The 19904-nt window shown below is 37.8% G+C and overlaps 1 long non-coding RNA gene across 1 annotated transcript in view; it reads left to right on the forward strand.

Moving 5' to 3' along the window:
• LOC113746718 (uncharacterized) overlaps positions 1-19904 on the forward strand; it is a 196400-nt gene that overhangs the window by 69602 nt on the left and 106894 nt on the right. The window contains exon 3 of the long non-coding RNA XR_003463071.1: positions 705-774. This is a non-coding gene — a long non-coding RNA (uncharacterized LOC113746718). The remainder of the gene's footprint in view (positions 1-704; positions 775-19904) is intronic.

Raw genomic sequence — 19904 nt, forward strand, 5'->3', positions numbered from 1 at the left:
CCTGTCATTTCCCTGTCTGATTAGAAAGGACGCTAGTAATTATGCTGGGAGCAAAGGACGACGTTAGTGGACATTGCTATTATTATAGAGCGTAGGGGAATTGGAATGGACAGGTCAACAAAACTTAAGAGTTTTACCATTATTGCCAAGTATTTTCCAATGAAAGTAGCTCCAAAGGTCGCTAGATGTCAGTCATTATTTTGCATATTAAAGATGCCATGACATTTATCATCGTCCTTGCCATTGCTATCCTCATTCTTTGTTGTCCAAGACAAAACATTGTAAGATCATGTTAAGATCAAGGTATAGAAAGAAGTTCTCTTTTTTTCATTGACCATTTCACTGGGGAACAGCTGTACTTTATGCCACAATGCCTCTTACAGTTCATATGGTTATTTCCCAGCAGACCAAAAAAATGGTAAAAGCTAAAGCATGTACATTATTTAAAACAAGGATGCATCTGCTGTAACCTACATGTTTTGCTCTAATAATTCCTAAAGGGTGTAGTCTGTGTAAGATATGTTAGGCTGCAAAATTGCATTGGAAGGTCGTTTTCGCATACTTGGTTGTTTTTTTTCCGCATCCACACCATCCACAGGTGTCATCATATTGTTTGCTCGAACTCTGACAGTGTAGGACTGTGCTTATAAATTAAGCTGCTTGCAGGGTTGTCAACCGCACCATCTCTCTTCCGTCACCTTCAGGTCTCCAGAGACTGATGTGTGGAGAGAGGCAGCGAGGACGTTTCAGACTGAGATGGCTTTCATAAAAAAGGTAAAATATGAGAGCATTAAAACACTACACTTAATCTGTCTATTCAAATTAGCCCCATTAATTATAATTAATTTGCTACATTATATTTCCCTACTTAATTACATGTGCTACAAAGGAATAATTGCCTTGAAGGATGCATATTGTGATCCATCATCCCTCCAGAGTGGTGTTGAATTTTCTCTGGTAATTAACAAAGGTGTGCTCATCTGGGAGGTGTTGACAAGTGTAGACGTGAGGATGAAATTAACAGATCCCCTTAAAGACCTTTTTTTGTGAGTAATTTTGGATGTGAAATTTATCAAAACAAATACTGTATATAGAGTAATGACCTAAAAGAAGTAGCTGAAGGAATGCACTTTTGTTGTGAGCATTATCACTGTATCATATTGTGGTTTTTAGAACCAATGAGTGAGATTAAATGGCTATAGGAATATATTACTTGCTTATCCTTTGCTATTTACAACAGGATATATTGTCAGAGGATAAGACTGTCAGGTTGGCACATTTTGCTCAGTGATATTGGTTGGAATGTAAACAGGACAATATTGCTCTGTGGCACCACAGGAGAGGATTGATAGGTGGGAAATGAACTATTCAGCAGCACTGTTGACAATATAATCACAATTTTTGCCAAAGTTTACAGTGAACACATACAGGGGTCTAGAGAAAATGGACCGAGGAGAAAGCTCAGAAGGATCAAAGTAAATTGAAAGAATTGATTCGCAAGCAAGTAACAGTGATTTGTTTTTGGATTATAAATCATTGCTGTGATACGTAGTGTTTGTTGGTTATTGCTGTCACTTAAAAAAAAAAAAAAATCTAGTTCCAATTGATGAGAACAAACACTTAATTTGTTTAAATTTATTTGAACAAAGCCCATATAGCCCAATCATAAACTACATTATAGAATTGATTTGTTGTGTCATTGTGCCTCATTGAGTAACAAGCTAACCAATAAGCCTAGATTTGTTGCTGTGGTGATGTTACTGTAGAACTACATTTAACAAAGTAAGCAAAAAGCTTTAGTTCAAACTGCACCGTTGCTTTGGTGTCATGTACTGTACAACACAGATTCTTCTAGATACTGTAGCTATCAGAGTATAAAGGACAGTGGGGTATGCAATAGATCACGTCATTTTAAGAATGTCCCCTACGGGAGTATAGAAATGTCCAGAGCCAAGTCAGTATTAAAGCTAATGAAATTACAGATCCTCTCCCACGTCTTTACCGCACTGTGTTCTGTTAGTAACTTAATGACAGGCTGAAATTAAACCTGACTTTTGTCCGGTTACTGTCTGTACTCCAAGTCTTCATTTTATAACACCACTGTACAAATGTGAGTGGATTGAGTGCTTGTCTAGTTCCAACAACTCCAACGGAGTGATACATCTCATGCTAGAACAATCAGCTGATCATGTCACGTCAGGTTCAGCTGTCAGATGCGTCAGTTGAATTTCCATTGATAAAATACCAATAATTTACTATATAAATCGAATAGTTTCGAACCAGGACCTTCCATAGTTGGATCAAGTAGTCGAAATGGTTTGTCACAAGGCTACACCTGTTATTCTAAGGTGTCATGTTAGGATACATATTGGGTCAACATGAAAGTCAAAAGTTTTAAGTTATTTGGACTATTGTTGTTTTCGACTTGTTGGTCAGGATCCTGTAGAAGTACACACTTTAATTGAAATAATTTCCATTTATTGAAAATGTAAAGACCATTAATCTTGTTGTGCTGTCTACGGGTGACAGTATTGGTACTACCGGTGCAAGTAATACAAAGAGTATTACAGAGCAGAAAGATGAATCTTTAGCATTAATGGCTCTTAAAGGTGAAGATGATATATTCAGAGAAAAAAAAGATTCTCCTGTGATTAAACTTTCCTTCGACGCTTGCGGTCAGCTATGCTGATGTGAAAGCATCAATCTTGTCCCCCCCCTTAATCACCCATCAATTTAGCTGCTGCACTTGTTTTGAAATGAAAGGGACAATGTCAGAGTCCTATACACAGAGTTCTCCATCAAACAGCCAACTCAAAATGATAAATCAATCAATTTATTGGCCTTTATTAACCTTTTGACGTTTGATTGATATTCACATCAATAACAATAAAATGTGTCCTTGCGCAGCTTGGGACAAAGACGATTCAACCTTTGTATCCAACGAAACCAAAGCCTTATTGATGCTTTTGTCAAAGGTTATTATAATTGGTTGTTGGTGTGTCCATCAACTCGTTATGCAAGAAACTGCATTGCCATTTTGAAGCTATTGCAATATTACTTCTTTTTCCTTTTGGTCCTTTTAATAAAAGTCTTTTTTTTCTAACTCCATGGCCAGCCAAGGAACCATGCTGTGATATTGTGTCTCACCTCTTTTCACCTGCCAGAAACAGGGTGACCGGACACGCTGATTAAATCAGGACAGTCATAATTTATAAGCATTTGTCCTGGCATCTAGACCAGGATGCTCCTTGTCCCTGTAATTAAATATAATTTACATTTTAATTTTTCCAGACGGAAACGGTGTGCCTTGTTGGAAGAAGGAGGGAATGATGGTGTGTTGTGTTCTTTCTTTACACTAAAGGCAATGGACTCCAGTTTGAGGGCAGTCAGTGTGGAGTGTCTTTGGGTTTCACACAGGTGTCACTGTGGCGTTGCATCCCCTGTATTTGGCAAACTCTTTAAGGGTCTCGGTTGGTAAAATAGAAAAAGGAAAAGGAAAAAGGGTGTGTTATGCCCCAGTCTAGGGGCCTAGAGCATAACACGAAATAGGTGTCGCAATCTTCCCCAAGTCCCAAGTAGCCACTACAACAAGTGTTATGTACAAAAGAAAAATAGGAATCATCTTCAGGGTGGACCCAGGCCAAAACAAACTATCTAGAAATTAAATCTCTTTCCTCAGAAAATCAAAATCACAATAACCTTACCTTCCTAACTAACGAAAAACAGGAGAAAACACGATCAAAACAAAATGGCAGTCCACCCCTGCTCTTCAAACAAAAAGCTAATTCTAATTTCATACAAAAGTTTTCACAACAGGACATGTCGCTATTTGGGAGAGAAGGGAGGATGAGGAAGTGCCAGTGTCCACCTGATGGCCATTATCTTATATGGCTCCTTATATGTCAGGTGCCCTCAGCTACAGCCAATCACGGGCCAGGACTGGAAATTAGTCCACCAATCGCCTCCTGGGGATGGCACATCCCTGTTCGCATGTTAAATAGACAGAAAACACAAGGCACACAAAAAACATATATACACTAAGTAACTGTCAGGGTTAAATTATTAAAGCACAAAAGTAAGTGGCACATGTATTGTACATTCGATATATGCTTGCAGGCACAAAAGAAAGTCACATGTAGTGAAAAAAAAATCATGCACACATAATGGCTATTGAAGAAAATCTAGAACATTCGAACAAAAGCACCATACCGTGGGTGCACTATGGAAAATTATATGTGCTGTGTAAGTGTTACTTTGATTGACTGGCACTCATGAGGTTAGGGTCAAACTAAATAATAGAGAAATGTTTTAGATTTCACCATTAGTGATGGGCCTGCAAATTATAACACAGTCAGAACAGCTGCCTCATATTTCACGGTAGTTGCTAAAGAGGTGAACATCCTACAGTTTCAACACCCGGTAGTGTGACATCACCTATAATTACATTTATTGTATCCTCTCACCCATGTTTTACTTTAGAAACAAAACATTTATTAATTTATTCTTTTTGGCATCTTACTTCATATCTGACTATTCCTTTGTGTTTCTGTCATGGTGCAGACCTGTAATCTTGACAGCTACAGCAATATTTTCTCATTCCTTAGCTTCTTTGGGTTTCCTAACATCGCCACAGTCTTTATGTATTCTATGGTTTTGTCTGTCATTACAGAAATACTCAGTCTTTTTTCTTTTATTCTTAGTTGAAGTGTTTGTTAATTTCATTTCTTGACAAATAGATTCAAAATAAACTCAAAACTTGAAACAATTGATTCGTGACAGGTTTGTGCAGTGACCATTTTTAGCTGATACCGGCTTCCTATACTTGAAAAGCATATGTGAACAAGTGTGAAACAGTGTGTATACAGACAGCCTTTTGTGGATCCAGAGGGAGCTTTGTGAAGTAGTGTGGATGGAAGTGAAGAAAAATCTAAGGTGAGTTTACCAGACATCTGTCGTCAGCTCCTCATCTCTGCAGGAGACTATAGCAGCTCGAGGCTTCATTAGCAGCTACTAACATAACTCCTGAATCTCAGACCCAACTGTCGGTGGTCGCGTTGGTAATGTAAGCACCAGGTTTTGACAAGGAAGAGAAGAATGCATTAAAAACAAAAGATGATATTTCTGGCTCTGCTCTATTTTTATCCTCTTTTTTTTTCCAAAAGCTGTCTATCACGATTCTGACAATGTTGTAGGAGTAGAACGTTAAAATGTGGAAAACTCTTTTAATGAAATCATGAAAAATCAAGAGTACTGGCACCAAACACCAAAACTGTAGAGCTGAATAACATTTGTTTGTGCACAACATAAATAACTGTAATGTGGGATAAAAGTTTACTTTTTTTAGAAAATTTTTTATTTTCTATTGAGTATGAACACCAGCTGTTTGTCTCTGCAGAGAAGGATGTGTTATTCTCCACCTTTGCTTCTTCCTGTAAGAAAGACAACTGACAGTCTGGGTGAACAGATCAAAGTAATTACAAACTTTAGCTCCTGCAATGAATAAAGCATGCATAAGATACCGGTAATTTGTGTACCTGCCTGATAATTAATGAAGTATTCTCATATTGGCATAGAGTGTCATAACCCCACAATAATGTTGACTCACAGATGTGTAGTGTATTTATTTATTTTGCTCTGATCTGCTTTACTTCGGTTTTGTGACACTTGCTCAGGAAAAAAAAATCCTAATGTAAAGAGCTTAAAGTATTTTAGGTTGAAAAAAAGAAAAGAATAGTGTATTGACAGCTTTTCATCGGGGATACCCAACTAAATAGTATTTGGCCTCTTTTATTGCTACATTTAGTTAAAAAAGAAACTGGATTTCTTTAAGCAGCCCTGTAGTCACACAGTTGGCATTAAGGACCTTTTGCAGTGTCTTGATTCACATTCTAAAAATGGAAAGGTATCCTCGCGGCTCCGTTTCCCCTCTATGTGACTAATAACTTTAATCAAGCCAATAACTTAATGCTTTGATGAACCTTAGAGCACAGAGCAATTACTATCTGCTGAGGTGGCTTGTTTTATAACTGAGGTGAGAACAGCAATTCCACTCACCCAACTACCTGCCATCAATCAGCAGAGGTGAAATGTTTGAACTTCCCCCGTGAAACTGCATGATGACAGTTAAATGAAGGCCAAGATGATGGCGGCTATGTGTGATTGAATTTCTCCTTCAGACTAGGCCAGCTCTGAGTCATGGACCGTAAGAAGTGATTTTGTCAGAATTTTTATATTTAATTGATTGAAAGAAGTGATTTTGTCAGAATTTTTATATTTAATTGATTGAAATTGAGAACAAGTCCAAAGTTTCAAATAGGCCTGTATATAATCATGTTGTTTTTCTTCTCTATTAACATTGTTCCAATTATTCACATATATATGGACATTAAACATCACCCAGTCTAATAATCTGCCTTGCCCTGATAATTAGTGATAAACATGTTGTTTCCACAGCACAATTAGACACAATTTAGACCTGGTAAGAACATGTGATCATGTCTCCACACCCATCTGATTGTTTCCTTACCACTGGCACCAAGCGCTTGCTCATGGTGGGAATTGTTAGGCCTATATGGTTGGGTAGAGTACAGTCTAGACCTGTTGTATATGAATATTGTCCTGAGATAACCTCTGTTATGATTCGGTGCTAAATGAATATATTGATAATTGAATTGATCAGAATACATCTGGATGACATTTTGGTCCAAGTTCAGCCTGATTTATTATGGAGACAGACATAAACTGCACACCACTTATTTGGTCATTCTGCTCCACAACCTAGTGGACAGTGTGTGCTACTGAGCCAAGATTCACAAATAATATTAAAGATAAGTGGAAAGTAATAAAACATGGTTTAGGTTAAGGATGAATACAATCAAGATGGTGGTAGCCCCACAGTTTATATAACTACATCTGATGCTGTATGCGATGTCTCATGAACTGAATACATCAAATATGATATTAAAATATTCAAATCACATAATTAAAGGTCACTTATGGAATGATAAAAGGCCAACGATTGGGACTTCCAGATACAGAACTATACCATTTAGCATTTGAAATGGCCACGTTGACCTGAGCAGCTCTGCGCTACTGATTGAGTCATGCGAAAATACCCACCGGGTGATGGAACAGGACGACGGGATAGGTAGTGTGTGGGATTTTTAATGAATTGGCTCTCCATGGATCATAATGTGAGCGAAACCAACACAACATGAACAGTTATTAGTTCCAAGAGTGAATGCAAATGCCTGTGGATCAGATGTTATTAACCGGATAATGTATGCATAGCAGATCACTTGAATTTACGTTTGGACTTTATACCAGCCAGCATCACAGTTGGATGTGGTCACAGCTGTGATATTGGCTCTGGCTAGAGATTCAAGAGACTTCTTTCAAGCCCTATTTACTTATCACAGCCTCTTGATGGTGAGTTAACAATATTCATGTGTAAAAAGATGAAATAATTTGTCTCTTTGTTCCTTTTCTAATCATTCTCATCTTCACAGAATCGGTTTTGTGATGTGATGTGATGTTTGCCCATTAAAAGAGAAACTCTAGACTCTCTTACTGACCCCACTGCTCCATCCTGAGCCTTGCCACCACCTCATCTCTTTCATCCCTTCTCCCTCAGCTCACAGCTCAGTAATAATTTCTCCTCTGCAATTAATTCCTCAGCTGACCCCCCCAACGCCCACCCCAATCCTCCTCCTCCTCCCTCCCACCTCTCATGACTGTGGCCCTGTCTCCTTGGGCTCCAGGACTTTGATGAAATGAAAACTGTTTCTAACAATTATTCTTCCTCCCTGTCTTTGGTTGTATTCTCTGCTCCACTCCCCTCTCCTTCCCCTCTGCAAAAAAAAAAAAAAAAAAAAAACCCTCAACAATTAATGGAGCTCTTCATCAAGCTTGTGAAAAGCTCCTCCACCTTGACAAATTATGACACTCTTGGGGGTAAGCACATTATCGAAACCCAACGTTAACATAAAAAATACACAGTGCATAATTTGAAAGGTTTCTCCAGGTTTGCAGAATACAGATTTAATTTGAATTTTGCCTACTCATCTCTCTACGCTATACTATTGTGATTAAACATGACGTTTGCCCTGCAGAGCTGTTTAGTGTGGCCATTTCAGGTGCAGTGTTGCAAAAATAATAATTCCAACAGGATGGAAACTTTAAATTCAAACTGTTTTTTTTATAAAGACCAATCTCGAGTACTGGTTGGCCTTGCATGGGTTTAATCTTTACCCTCTCATCACTTTTTCTTCCATGTCACCTTTTTCTCTCCACACTCCTTCTGACACTCTGGTCATCCATTCAGCTATGACTGTCATTAAGCACGGGGGATGTTGATTGATGATTAATTAGCAAGTACAGCTTACTGATGGGAATGACATTCGTTTTGCAGCTATTTCGTCATAAAACAAAGTGTTGGACAAATATGATTTTTGATCTGATGATGGTAATAGAGGAAAAGTCAAGCAATCACCCCAGATATTAGGATTTATCATCTGGAGAGCACAAATATATGTACCCAGTTTAAAGGCTATCCATCCAATTGTCCAATAGATCACATATGTGAACCTCATGGTGGCACTAGAGGACATTTTGTGCCAATCCATCTTGTAGATAGATGTTGAGAAGTGTTAGGCAGACACTATATTTTTAATAATGAATTATGGATAACATCATTTAAAAGTCAGAGTCAAAAGAGCCTAGTCTTCAATGCAGCAGCAAGGTGCAGAGCCTCATGGAGAGAGTGGCAGGCTTTTCATTATAGACTGTTGCGACTGTGTAGGTAGAAACTCGAATGTGGCAGCAGGGAAAGAAATAATAATTTCCATATAAATAGATGAGTTCTTTAGGCATGAACTGAGTGGGTGAATTGATACGTGTGATCAAAGTGTAAGTGTCTTGTAATTGAAGGTACTCACCGTTACCATTTTTCATGTAGCAAAAGAGAATGAGAGAATATTAAATATTTGATGAAGTTATTCTCTCAGCTAAAACTTGATGATTTTAAAGGGTAAGTGCATCCTCAAAAATGTTCTGGATATGGCATGTTTGTTTGGCACACCAAAGTGTTGTGTTTACTGCCAATGAAGAGGAAAAAACTTACCATAAGTCTTTCCAACAGCAAACCAATCAAATTTGATAATTCTAGCGCAACCAGCATCTACAGCATAAAACTGTGATCTACGTTTCTTACTTGGCTCCTGACTTGTGAAATATACCTCTGAGTTTAGGGAGAGGTTGACACAAAAGCTCATTTTGAGCAGAACAAACCAACAATATGTGTATTGTTTGGGGAAAAAAAGTCACTTCTATGAACATCATGAATAAAAAGTAACCTATGAAGGAGTCACATTGTTTAATGTAACATATGGGAGCTCGCAGATGCAGAATGGATGCCAAATAGAAAAACAGCAACGGCATCACAGAGCGAATATTGAGTCATATCACTTTAATGCACCAATGCGTTTGAGTTAGTTAATATTACTTTGACTACATTTGCAGACACTGAGTACCTTAGCTTCTGGCTATATTCCAATTAAGGTGATGTCTGGGTTCAGGTGTTTTCATGCACCTTTTTTCACTCTGTGATTGTGTACTTGAATAGTTTCCATGAATAAATCTAATAACATTTTCCCAGACACCTACTATAGAATATTTGCCGACAACATATACATGCAGTGCAGATTTCCATAGCATATCCATACCACTTTCTTCATTGTTTATAAGAACATGGTTGAGTTGTCGCCAATTATGTGTAGATTACAAGGTTTCCTGCATGCCTTTGGGAAAGAAAAGCCTACCTGGTTTCGCAGAGGATTCCACCTAATTGAATGCATGGATGGCTGGAGAAATGGATAGAGTTTTGGGGCATACTAAGTATGCATAAGCTCATGAAAATTACAAATTTATTCTATAGAATCCCAAGCAAATTATTTTCAAAGTGTGATTAATGGTGTCTGTCAAAGACACGCTCTCTCACGCATACAAGAAAAATCTATTCCTGGCCTGGCCACAGGGCAAACCCTCCACACAATAGAAGGTGTAAGGTTAATATGCCAGATAATTATTATTTTAGTAGACATTAGCCTGAATTTGATCTTCCTTTACAACAACTAAAAATGATAATATTAGATTTTCTGTTTAGCCATCAGTTTGCAGGGTATCAAATGGAACGATTATTCCTTTTATGTCGAAATTGTGCTTTGAAATAGTGCAATCATCAAATTAAAAGAGATGCAATTTTAATTACAACTTGCATAACTGACTGTGCCTTAACAAGTTGTGGCAAACAAATATTAATCAATGTGTCAGTGTGAATGTAACCCAGGCACTGCTGATTTTACCCTCCATGATAAGACACCAGCTGATTTGCTGAGCTGAAGCTAAACAATGTTTATTTAGTGAGCTGGTGATAGAACAAAAAAATAAACTTCTGTCTGTCATCTGGTTAATCTACTCTCTGCATGCCAGTGTTTGTACATTAAGAGGACGTTGTGGAAGAAGAACCTCCAAATCACCATCAAATTAAAAAAGACCAACAGAGTGGCGAGTTGCCCCATGTCAATTTCAGCATCATAAAACTCCACGACGTGTGGCTTACCAGCAGTTTGTCATCATTAACATAACTAACCAACTATGTAGCTTTGTGAATGTAATGCTACTCTTGAATGTTAATATCTTGAATCTCTTCATAGAAATATGTTCTACTGTATTGAGATGCCGCCTTGTTTTAAGGAGGACCTCGGCATCACGCACCTGCTCGATTTTATCTTAGATGGATCCAGATAGATCATTATGTAGTCCCCATGTTGCGCCCTGGACTAATAGTTTTCAAAATTTACATTCAAAATTGCTCAGCTCCAAAAAGAAAAGACAGCTTTTTAAATGCAAGATTTCTTTTGCCAGTGTGAAAGCCACATTCATTAGGATTAGGCAATTTTTTAAAGTCCTGTTGAGAGTACACGCCACTCCAATTTCACTTTTTGGTGAATAAGGAGTTACATAATTCATATTTTAGAACATGTATTGCAAGTTTGAGGGGGAGGATAACCAGAAGTCTGTAGACCTGAGAAAGCAATCACAACAAGACGTCTTGTCCTTAACCTTTATCAGACTCTGTGTTCTCTTGACTCAGTTGTCCAATTAATGACTGATGCATTATCCTCTATGTGTCTGTCACTGATGTGTTGTCACTTCTAACCAGGGGGTGGTAAAGCTGGGATTTATAAATTAGTCTCCTGCTTGCTGCAGACACAAAGTTCCCAGACTCCACAACACTCACAGATTTAGAGTGAGAGCTTTCGTTCTTTATTTTCTTCTACCAATGTTATTGCCCCACCAGAGCCAGTTTAGCTAAATTGGGAATTCACTTGAGTTATTACAGTGTATCAGTGAAGGGAAGTCTTGTGCTTTAAAGAAAATGGATAGCAAGAGCTGTTCAAGGGAGAAAGAGGGAAATGTTAAATTGGCTCTTATTGATTTGTAAAACCAGATATTTGCAACATTTCATCTAAACTGTTCTTCTAGACAAACTTCTGCCTGTTTCTGATGCACTTTATTATCCATCACAAAAACAACAACAACATGTGAAAGTTAAAATTCTGTCTTAGGAATTTGTTTACAAGTGAGACATTTACTGTAGCTGGTGTTCTCTTACAGAATCAATCACTGTGTAGCCAGGGGATTGAATGTCTTACTCAAGGACAGTTTGACAGCGCAAGTGACTGTGGTTTTGACCTTTTACCAATCCAGTATAGGATTGCTACTCTAAATAAGGTGCCAGCCTGATGTCGATTAACAGATACTCGTTACAGCACTACACAGGAGGGCATGTCTTAGTCTATGTAGAAGTCTTCTCCACTATAAGTTATATTATCACATTATCTTCCTTTAGTATTCAAAAGAAATCACTCTGCTAACAAATACATGACTTAAGAGGTCTTTAGTAGACATACTATAACTTATTTGTGCTCATGGTGTAATTGCTAAGTACTTTATTATGACTTTAAAAATGTGAGTTCAGTTTTATAGGCTTGAGTCTTTGAGTCCAAATTATATATACAGGTGGCAAGAGCAGTCGTGTATTTTATTTTTTTTATTATTCCTCCATTTTTGAAATAGGCTGTTAAAAAACTTGTCAAACACTACCGCTCGCAAATATATTAGCTAATGATTATTAGATTCTCATGCTGCCAAAGCCACAACACAGCACATTTTTCGGGAAAATATGACCCTGCTTCGTGTTTTTTGGCAGACACCTAAGCTACCTCCCATTTAATTACCACTTACACAGTTAATTTTTGATGCAGTTTGGCTGTAACTGAAAAAGCTGTTCCATGTAACCCATGTAAATGGATACAATGATACAACCCTGATTCCAAAATAATAAAGAAAAACATGATGGAATCATTTTTAAATCATGTTTAATCAATATCCAATACAGGACAAACTATTTAATGTTAAAACAGACAAACTATCGTTTTTTTGTAAATGTACACTCACTCTAAGTTAGATGCGTACAATACATTTAAAAATAGTTGCGACAGGAACAACAAACCGTGAAAGTTGGGAGGTCCTTCAAAGGCCACTGTGTGCAAAAACTGTCCAAGACTTTAAGGGAAAAAAAACATTTCTCAACAAACCGTTTCACTGTTTAGGGATTTCACCATCTACAATCCATATTATTAAAAGATTCAAAGAATCAAGAGAAATCTCTGCAGGTAAGGAGGTGCAAAAAAACCAATATCAAATGACCATGACCTTAGATCCCTCCGGAAGTACCGCATTAAAAAGCAACATGACTGAATAAAAGATATTACTACACGGGCTCGTAAACACTTCAGATAAACATTGTCAGTAACTCTACCATGCAAAGAAAATCCATATATCAACAACACTCAGAAACACTGCCTCTGGGCTTCAGCTCATCTAAGATGGACTGATGGAGAGTGGGAATGTGTGCCTGGTCTGATGAGTACACATTTCAAAATGTTTTTGTAACTCATCCTTTCCTCCAGGATAAAGTGGCAAAAGACCATCCAGATTGTTAGCAGAGCAAAGTTCAAAAGCGATCTGTGATAGTATGATTAGTAACTTGCACGCCTGTGAAAGCTTCAATAATGCTAAAAGGTACATACAGGTTTTGCTTCCACCTAGACGACATCTTTGTTAGGGACGTCCCTGCTTTTAGTAGTAAACAGTGCTATGCAATATTCTGCACATGTTCTAACAGCATGGCTTCGTAATATAAGGTACTAGACTGGCTTGCCTGCAGTCCAGACTTCCATCCTGTAAATCATTATGACGTGCAATACAACAACAAAGACTGATTGTTGAGCTACTCGAGTTATATATAAAGAAAGAATTGGAAAGGATTTCACTTTCAACAATTAGTGTCCTCAGCTCCCTGCCTCTTACTAACTGTTCATATGATGCAACATAGAGGTAAACATGATCCTGTTGCAACTTTTTTGAAGCGTGTTGCGGACTTGAGATTCAAAATGAGTGTAAATTTACAAAGAAAACAAAGCGTATCAATGTATCATCATAACCTGAAGCATTCGCACATAAAAAACTGATTGTATTCAACTACAGATGGTGTAAGAACTGGTGATGAATAGTGTATTAATTGGAAATACCCAAGAAAAAACTCCTTAGTATTGCTACTAACTATTGCAATAACTATTGCTGCAACGACTAATAATACCCTTGATTTCTACTGTGTAGCACTTTTCAAAAAGCTCTCTGCTTTGATATGATGGAAAAATACACAATATAGAACTAATTAAAAGCCAATTAAAAGTCTTTAACAACAATATTAAAGAGCACAGTGGAGTTGTTTGCCTTCTCTCCAATGCAGGGTTACTCCAGAGCTACTGCCCTCTGGCTCCAGTTTGGCCCTGGGGACAGTCAGCAACAAGTGGTTAGCAGACCTCAGTCGAGTATCCAAAGAGAGAGAGAAGCTAAATCTAGGAAGAGGCGTCAAATGAGAACAAAAACGCTATGAAAGCAATCAGAACTGTCTATTAGATGCTAGATAATGAGCTGAAACTCACTACAAAAGCCCAATGGAGCTGAAAAATAGAGATTTGGAATTTCTTCTATTATGATACTGGCAAAATCTTTTGTGTAGATGACAGTTGTTTTTTTTATGGTTTAAGCAGAATATCTTCACCTAAAAAAGCCTCAGCACATTTTGTTTTGTTCTTGGTTTTAACAAATGTGCCATTTTAATCATCATCCTGCACTTGGCAGAAATATTGGCAACATCTTTCAGGTTGGTGACTATTCCAGGACGACAGGGGAAACTGTTCAAATAGCTTTTAAAAATTCGGCAGTATCACTTGACACACGCGCCATAACACCTGTGCCTACTATTATGCTGTCCAAAGTTGAAGTAAAAAAACATTCCCGGGGAAAGGCATTGATATAAATAGTTAGCCATGATGTTGAAGTGATAAAATTCTGCATCTTTTAGGATCTTGTCCTGGTACAGCAGGTAGTTCAACTTTAGCTCTTGTTCTGATAGTTCTATCTTGCTCTAATAGAGACACTTACTAACAAGTACTGACACATAAGTTGGTATTTTTAGACTCAGAAGCCTCAGAACTTAAATCCCAGTATCATGTTTCAGTACAATTCTGCTGATTTTACCTCAGCACTATCATAAGTCTGTCTCACATTTTAAAAGTTGGCATTTCCATCGCCTTGATGATGCCATTGCAAAGAATCTGTGCCAGTTGGTGCATCAAAAGATTTTAAGCCAGTGCCAGAAGCTGCTCCTCCACCGTTCACACTGACAGATATATTGTGCGCATCAGCAGTTGTTGAGAGTATCCATCTTTTCCCTCAGTGGCCATTTCAAAGATAATGACATTTGTAATATGTTGTGTGCAGCATTCTGTCATATCATTCTGGGTTGGTGGCATATGGTAAGTGGTATGAGATGGAGGCTGACACTTGCAGAAGGAGGTCACACTGATTGAAATGGGTTAACCTAATATGGAGGTAACAGCCACACTACCCAGTCGCTCAGTTATTTCATGTGTCTTTGTAGTGTTTATCTTTTCATGAAAGGCACTGCAGTGTCGCCATGCAATGTTATCCATTGAATGTGAGTGTAATTGCTTCATGCTTTTGAAAGATGAACATTCATTTATTTAGCTGTACTGTATAAAGGTCCACTGCACAAATTATTTTAAGTTTCTAAATCTGAATCATTTAATAGATGTTTTTTATCCAAAGATATTTACTTACAACTGAGTTCATGACACTGTTTTTACAAAATGAACAGGTGTTACACATCCAACCAAAACAGCTGAATCAAAGTGCTCTTGAGTTTTTGTCATTTGAAAAAGCAATTGAGATCTATTTAGTAAGGGAACTGAAAAAGCCATTTGCTTTATAAACAGCTATTATGCCTCACCTAATTGAAACCTACATATCTCTCCGATTCCTGAATCAACAGTAAAGATGTAAAGACAGAGGTGAAAATAAGTTTATTCAGGACATCTGTCATTGTCCTCTTTCTTTTAGAAATAAAAAGCCAAGTGAGTGATGCTCCATGTGAGGAGAACATGGGGAGAATGAGATTATCCTCAACTAGAATAATGGGGCAAATCCTGTTCCTTGCAGCCTTGGGTTGGTCAGGGTGCAGTGGTTCAAGGTCATCACTGAGCTGCTTTCTGTTCAAATATAATATACAGCAAACACTGTGCAAGCCCTGTTAGCTGCAACCCTCAGGCTACAAAATCACCAAAAGGCCTTGTCATGGCTGTGTTGTAGTAAGTATGTGGCCCTGAGGCTGATTCTGGAAATCATGGCCTACATGCGTAACCTCTGGCTCTGAGTGGGATCCAATCAAAAAGACCTGTTAAATTAATTATTGCCAACAAATTAGTAATGCAGATGCCTGTATTTTATATACTCTACCACTTACATGTTTCTTATGGAATCACAGGTCCAGGCCATTTTGCTTTAACCTACTATATCAGACATGAAACATTGCACATCATCAGGAAATTGTAAATAAGTGAAGGCAGGTCTATTAGAAGACATCTAATTAGGCTACTTTAGGGTACTGCATCTACATGTATGCTTTGAGACCCTTTCTGCTTCACAGAGTCTCCCTCATTAGTGCCAGATGGAGACTTTGTCTTAATGTGTGTGTTGTCCACTGCCCCATATTCTAAGATGGTCTGGAAACACAATGAAAATGTTCAAGAATCTCCTTAGAGCTAAGTACACATTCCTCACAGTGTTGTGCACAGCACTTTTTCCCCCAGCTGTTCCGTATCACCGACTATGTACAAGAATGTACCACAAGAAAAGCGCAGTGCAGTGCACCAGTCTGTGTACTTGTTAGAGCATTACTGCGACAAGTGTTGTTGCACATTTGTGGCTCTAGTAGTTTGTTTGAGGGAATTATACAGCCATGGCATCTTTTCAGCAAAAAACTTCAAAAAATAAGATCAACAGATCTCACGTCCTGTGCTCCCTTCTGAATGCTCTTCTGACAATTATTGCATCAACATTGATCTGTAACTCTCTCAAGGATGGATTGGCCATGGTTGAAATGACTTTCTGTGTGGAGAAGCAGGCTTTTAAAGGCATGGGATGATCCAGCTAACTGTCAATAAGCCTGCCCTTTTGCAGGTTTTTCGGCTTAAGGACTTGTTACAACAGCTTCAGATATAAATTAAGCCAGCTTTAAAGAAGCAAAAAAATCCAGAGTCATGTTAAATATTCTGGATAATTTAGTTATGTATGGACAAAGGACAGGGCCTGGATTTGTATAGATTGCTTGTTTGTCTTATTGGTTTGCTTACTTGTTTCTCTTGCTTGACATCTATTCCTTTCCTTTCATGTTTATTAATAGTGTTCAGGCATCCTTTTTTTTTCTTGTTCTTCATCTGCGATGGCAATTGTCCATTCTCCAGAGTCCTTGTCTTGCTTTGTGCATCAATACTGGCCTGGTCACTCTGTCTGTCTCGCTTAATTTATTTCTAATGCTTTCGTCTACAATGAGTCTGAAAAAGAACATTAATTTATTGTGCCAGTCTGAAGGGCATCCAGTCTTTTTTTTTTACATCAATATAATAAATATCCATGAGTAACATTTCAAGAATTTAAAAGGATTTAAACTTCCGGGGTGTCAGTTAGCTCAGTTGGTAGAGCATCCGACCCATGTATCGGTTCAAATCCGACTCCCCACATTCCTGTCACTCTTCAGCTATCTCTGTCAAAAATAAAGCTTGAAAAAGGCCAAAAAATATCAAAAAAAAAAAGATTTAAACTTTAAGTTGTAATCTTCTAATATTTTTTTTCTTTAGGCCGATTCAGTCAGTACTTATTCAGAGAATATGCTGCACCAGAGCACTGAAACTGAGTGATTAATGACCACTGAAGTTAAATTTATTATCAATTTGCTCTCCATGATCCATTAACTTGGCTGTGGTGCTTAAAGTGCCATTTTACTCTGACTTTTGTCGCTCGCTGGTATGAAGAAGAGCCATTTTCAGACCACTGTTATACGCTGTATATATGGACTAATTACACAGTATGATATTCAAACAATTAGAGAACAATGTTGGAAAACATTGAGCTTTTATTGTGACAAACTGAAAACAATCAACCAAAACGAAATATGTTTCATATTTTATATTCTACAGTGTAGTCTCCTTTGATTCGCTTTGATTCTCTCAGTCAGCTTTGTGAGATAGTCACTTGAAATGATTTACCATCAGTCCTGAAGGAGTTCCCATCAATGCTGAGCACTTGTTGATTGTTTTTCTTTCACTCTGCGGTCCGAGTCATCCCATACTGTCTCAATTGGGTTTAGGATGGATGATTGGACAGCCCAGGTCATCTGATGCAGCACTCTATTATTTCTAGCCATGCTGGTTAAGCATTCTTTGTATCTTGAATGAATGTGCAACATCGTCACCAGCAAAGCACCCCACACCATCACACCTCTGACGACATTAACATATCTAGATCTAGATACCATCTGTTCACCTTTTCGTTGTCTCACAAAAACCAAAAATCTCAGACTACAGTACAGATTTCCACTAACTTAATGGTCATTCCTTGTGTTTCTTGACACAAGAAATCCTCTTGTTGTTGTTCTTCTTCTTCAGTAATTCAACCATGAGTGCTTGATTCACACAGTCTCCTCTGAAAAGTTGATGTTGAGATGTGTCTTGAAGTCTGCGAGGCAAAATGCAGACTCTTATCTGATGTGTGGTTACTCTAAGATTTCTAAGCCTGCTAACTGTAATGGATTTATCTTTAGAGCAGCAGATGTAACTCTTGGTCTTCTTGGTGCGGTCCTCATGAGAGCCGGTTTCATCATAGTGTTTGATGGTTTTTGCAACTCCACTCGACTTCAAAGTTCTTCAAATGTTCCTGACTGACTGACCTCCCTGTCTTAAAGTAATGATGACTGTTTCTGTTTACTTACTTGAGTGCTTCTTCCCAGAATATGGATTACAGTTGTTGAGCGGGACTATTACTGCTGTAATCCAACACTAGCTCTGAACAACACAATTGATGCTCTTAAACACATCAAGAAAAACCTAAAACAGTTGAATGAGAAGGTGTGTCCAAACTTTTGGACTGGTAGTGTATTCAATCAGAGTTATGGAGGCTTGTTTATAACTGCACAGCTTCTAGGAGAGCTCCTCACTTACTCCTTATAATCCTGTCTCGTACCAGGATTCACTTCCAGTGCATTATGGGCTGATACTTAGACACCTTTCTTACCTGACACCTTACTAAGCTCATCATAGGTAAGCAGATATGCATTTTGCAATGAGATTGGTTCTGAATATAGATAATATTTTTCAGTCTTGTATCATGAAATAATCCCATTACATACCCATCTGAGCACTGCCAAGGACGTCTGAGTAACTAAGCTTATCATAACTCTCCTACTGTACTTTGCCTCACCAGTGTTTTTCTTACTCTATTCCATCTATGTTGAATTACTCCATTAAAAAAATAAAAACAAACAAAAATGCTATCTAGATTTGTGCTGAGCTACTGTCAGAATGGGTAGACTTATTTGAAGCAGGCATTAGACAAGTAGGCCCAAATAAACACACTCTTTCCACATTGCCATCATTAAGTCTTTAAGGCTACAGAGATCTAAGCAAAATGATAAATAAATGATAAATATATCAAGTTTATATTTAGATACCTGAGGCAAATAATGAGGCAGATTAGTAAAGGGACTAAACTATTGGTCAACAATTCAATTTCTTGAATTGAACGACCCTTGACAGTTTCATCAATCAGCACCTTGAACTGCAGAAAGACACTAGTCAGCAGGTAAACCATTATGTTACTTAAGACCATAACTATGTTAGCCCAAAAAAACAGCAAGTAAGCTTTTTGGAGTAAAGAATGCCCTTAGAGGCATTTTCTGTGGTATCACTTTTTGTTTTGCTTTCATTCTACAAATCTTTTATTTATTTATTTATTTGCTTCATTTGGTTTTCCAGATGGAAAACGGCAGAATAAAAGCTTTAATCTGATCGTACCTATTTTTAATGCACTCAGCAGAATAAGTCACATCTTTTTAATGACAGGAATGTCTGAGAAAAACAAATGACGTGGTGATTTTAGTCATTTTTCATCAGTAAATGATCATAAATGTGTTGACTAATGTGTTTTCTTCTATCCGTTGAAACAACTTTACACAAAACATCCCATACATGGCTAACTTTGCTCTTGTTCTCATGCATATTGCAAATAGCTTACATTTTAGTTGTTGTGTTGTTGAAACTGTTGGTGGTAGACAAATTGGTCTCCTTTTCTTTTTTTTTCACACTGAATTCCTCACCACTGAGAGTCTAAAGTCAGCATGAAAACATGCTCAGAACAAG

The sequence above is a fragment of the Larimichthys crocea genome, chromosome X (genome assembly GCF_000972845.2).
Source record: "Larimichthys crocea isolate SSNF chromosome X, L_crocea_2.0, whole genome shotgun sequence".
NCBI classification, from domain to species: Eukaryota; Metazoa; Chordata; class Actinopteri; family Sciaenidae; genus Larimichthys; species Larimichthys crocea.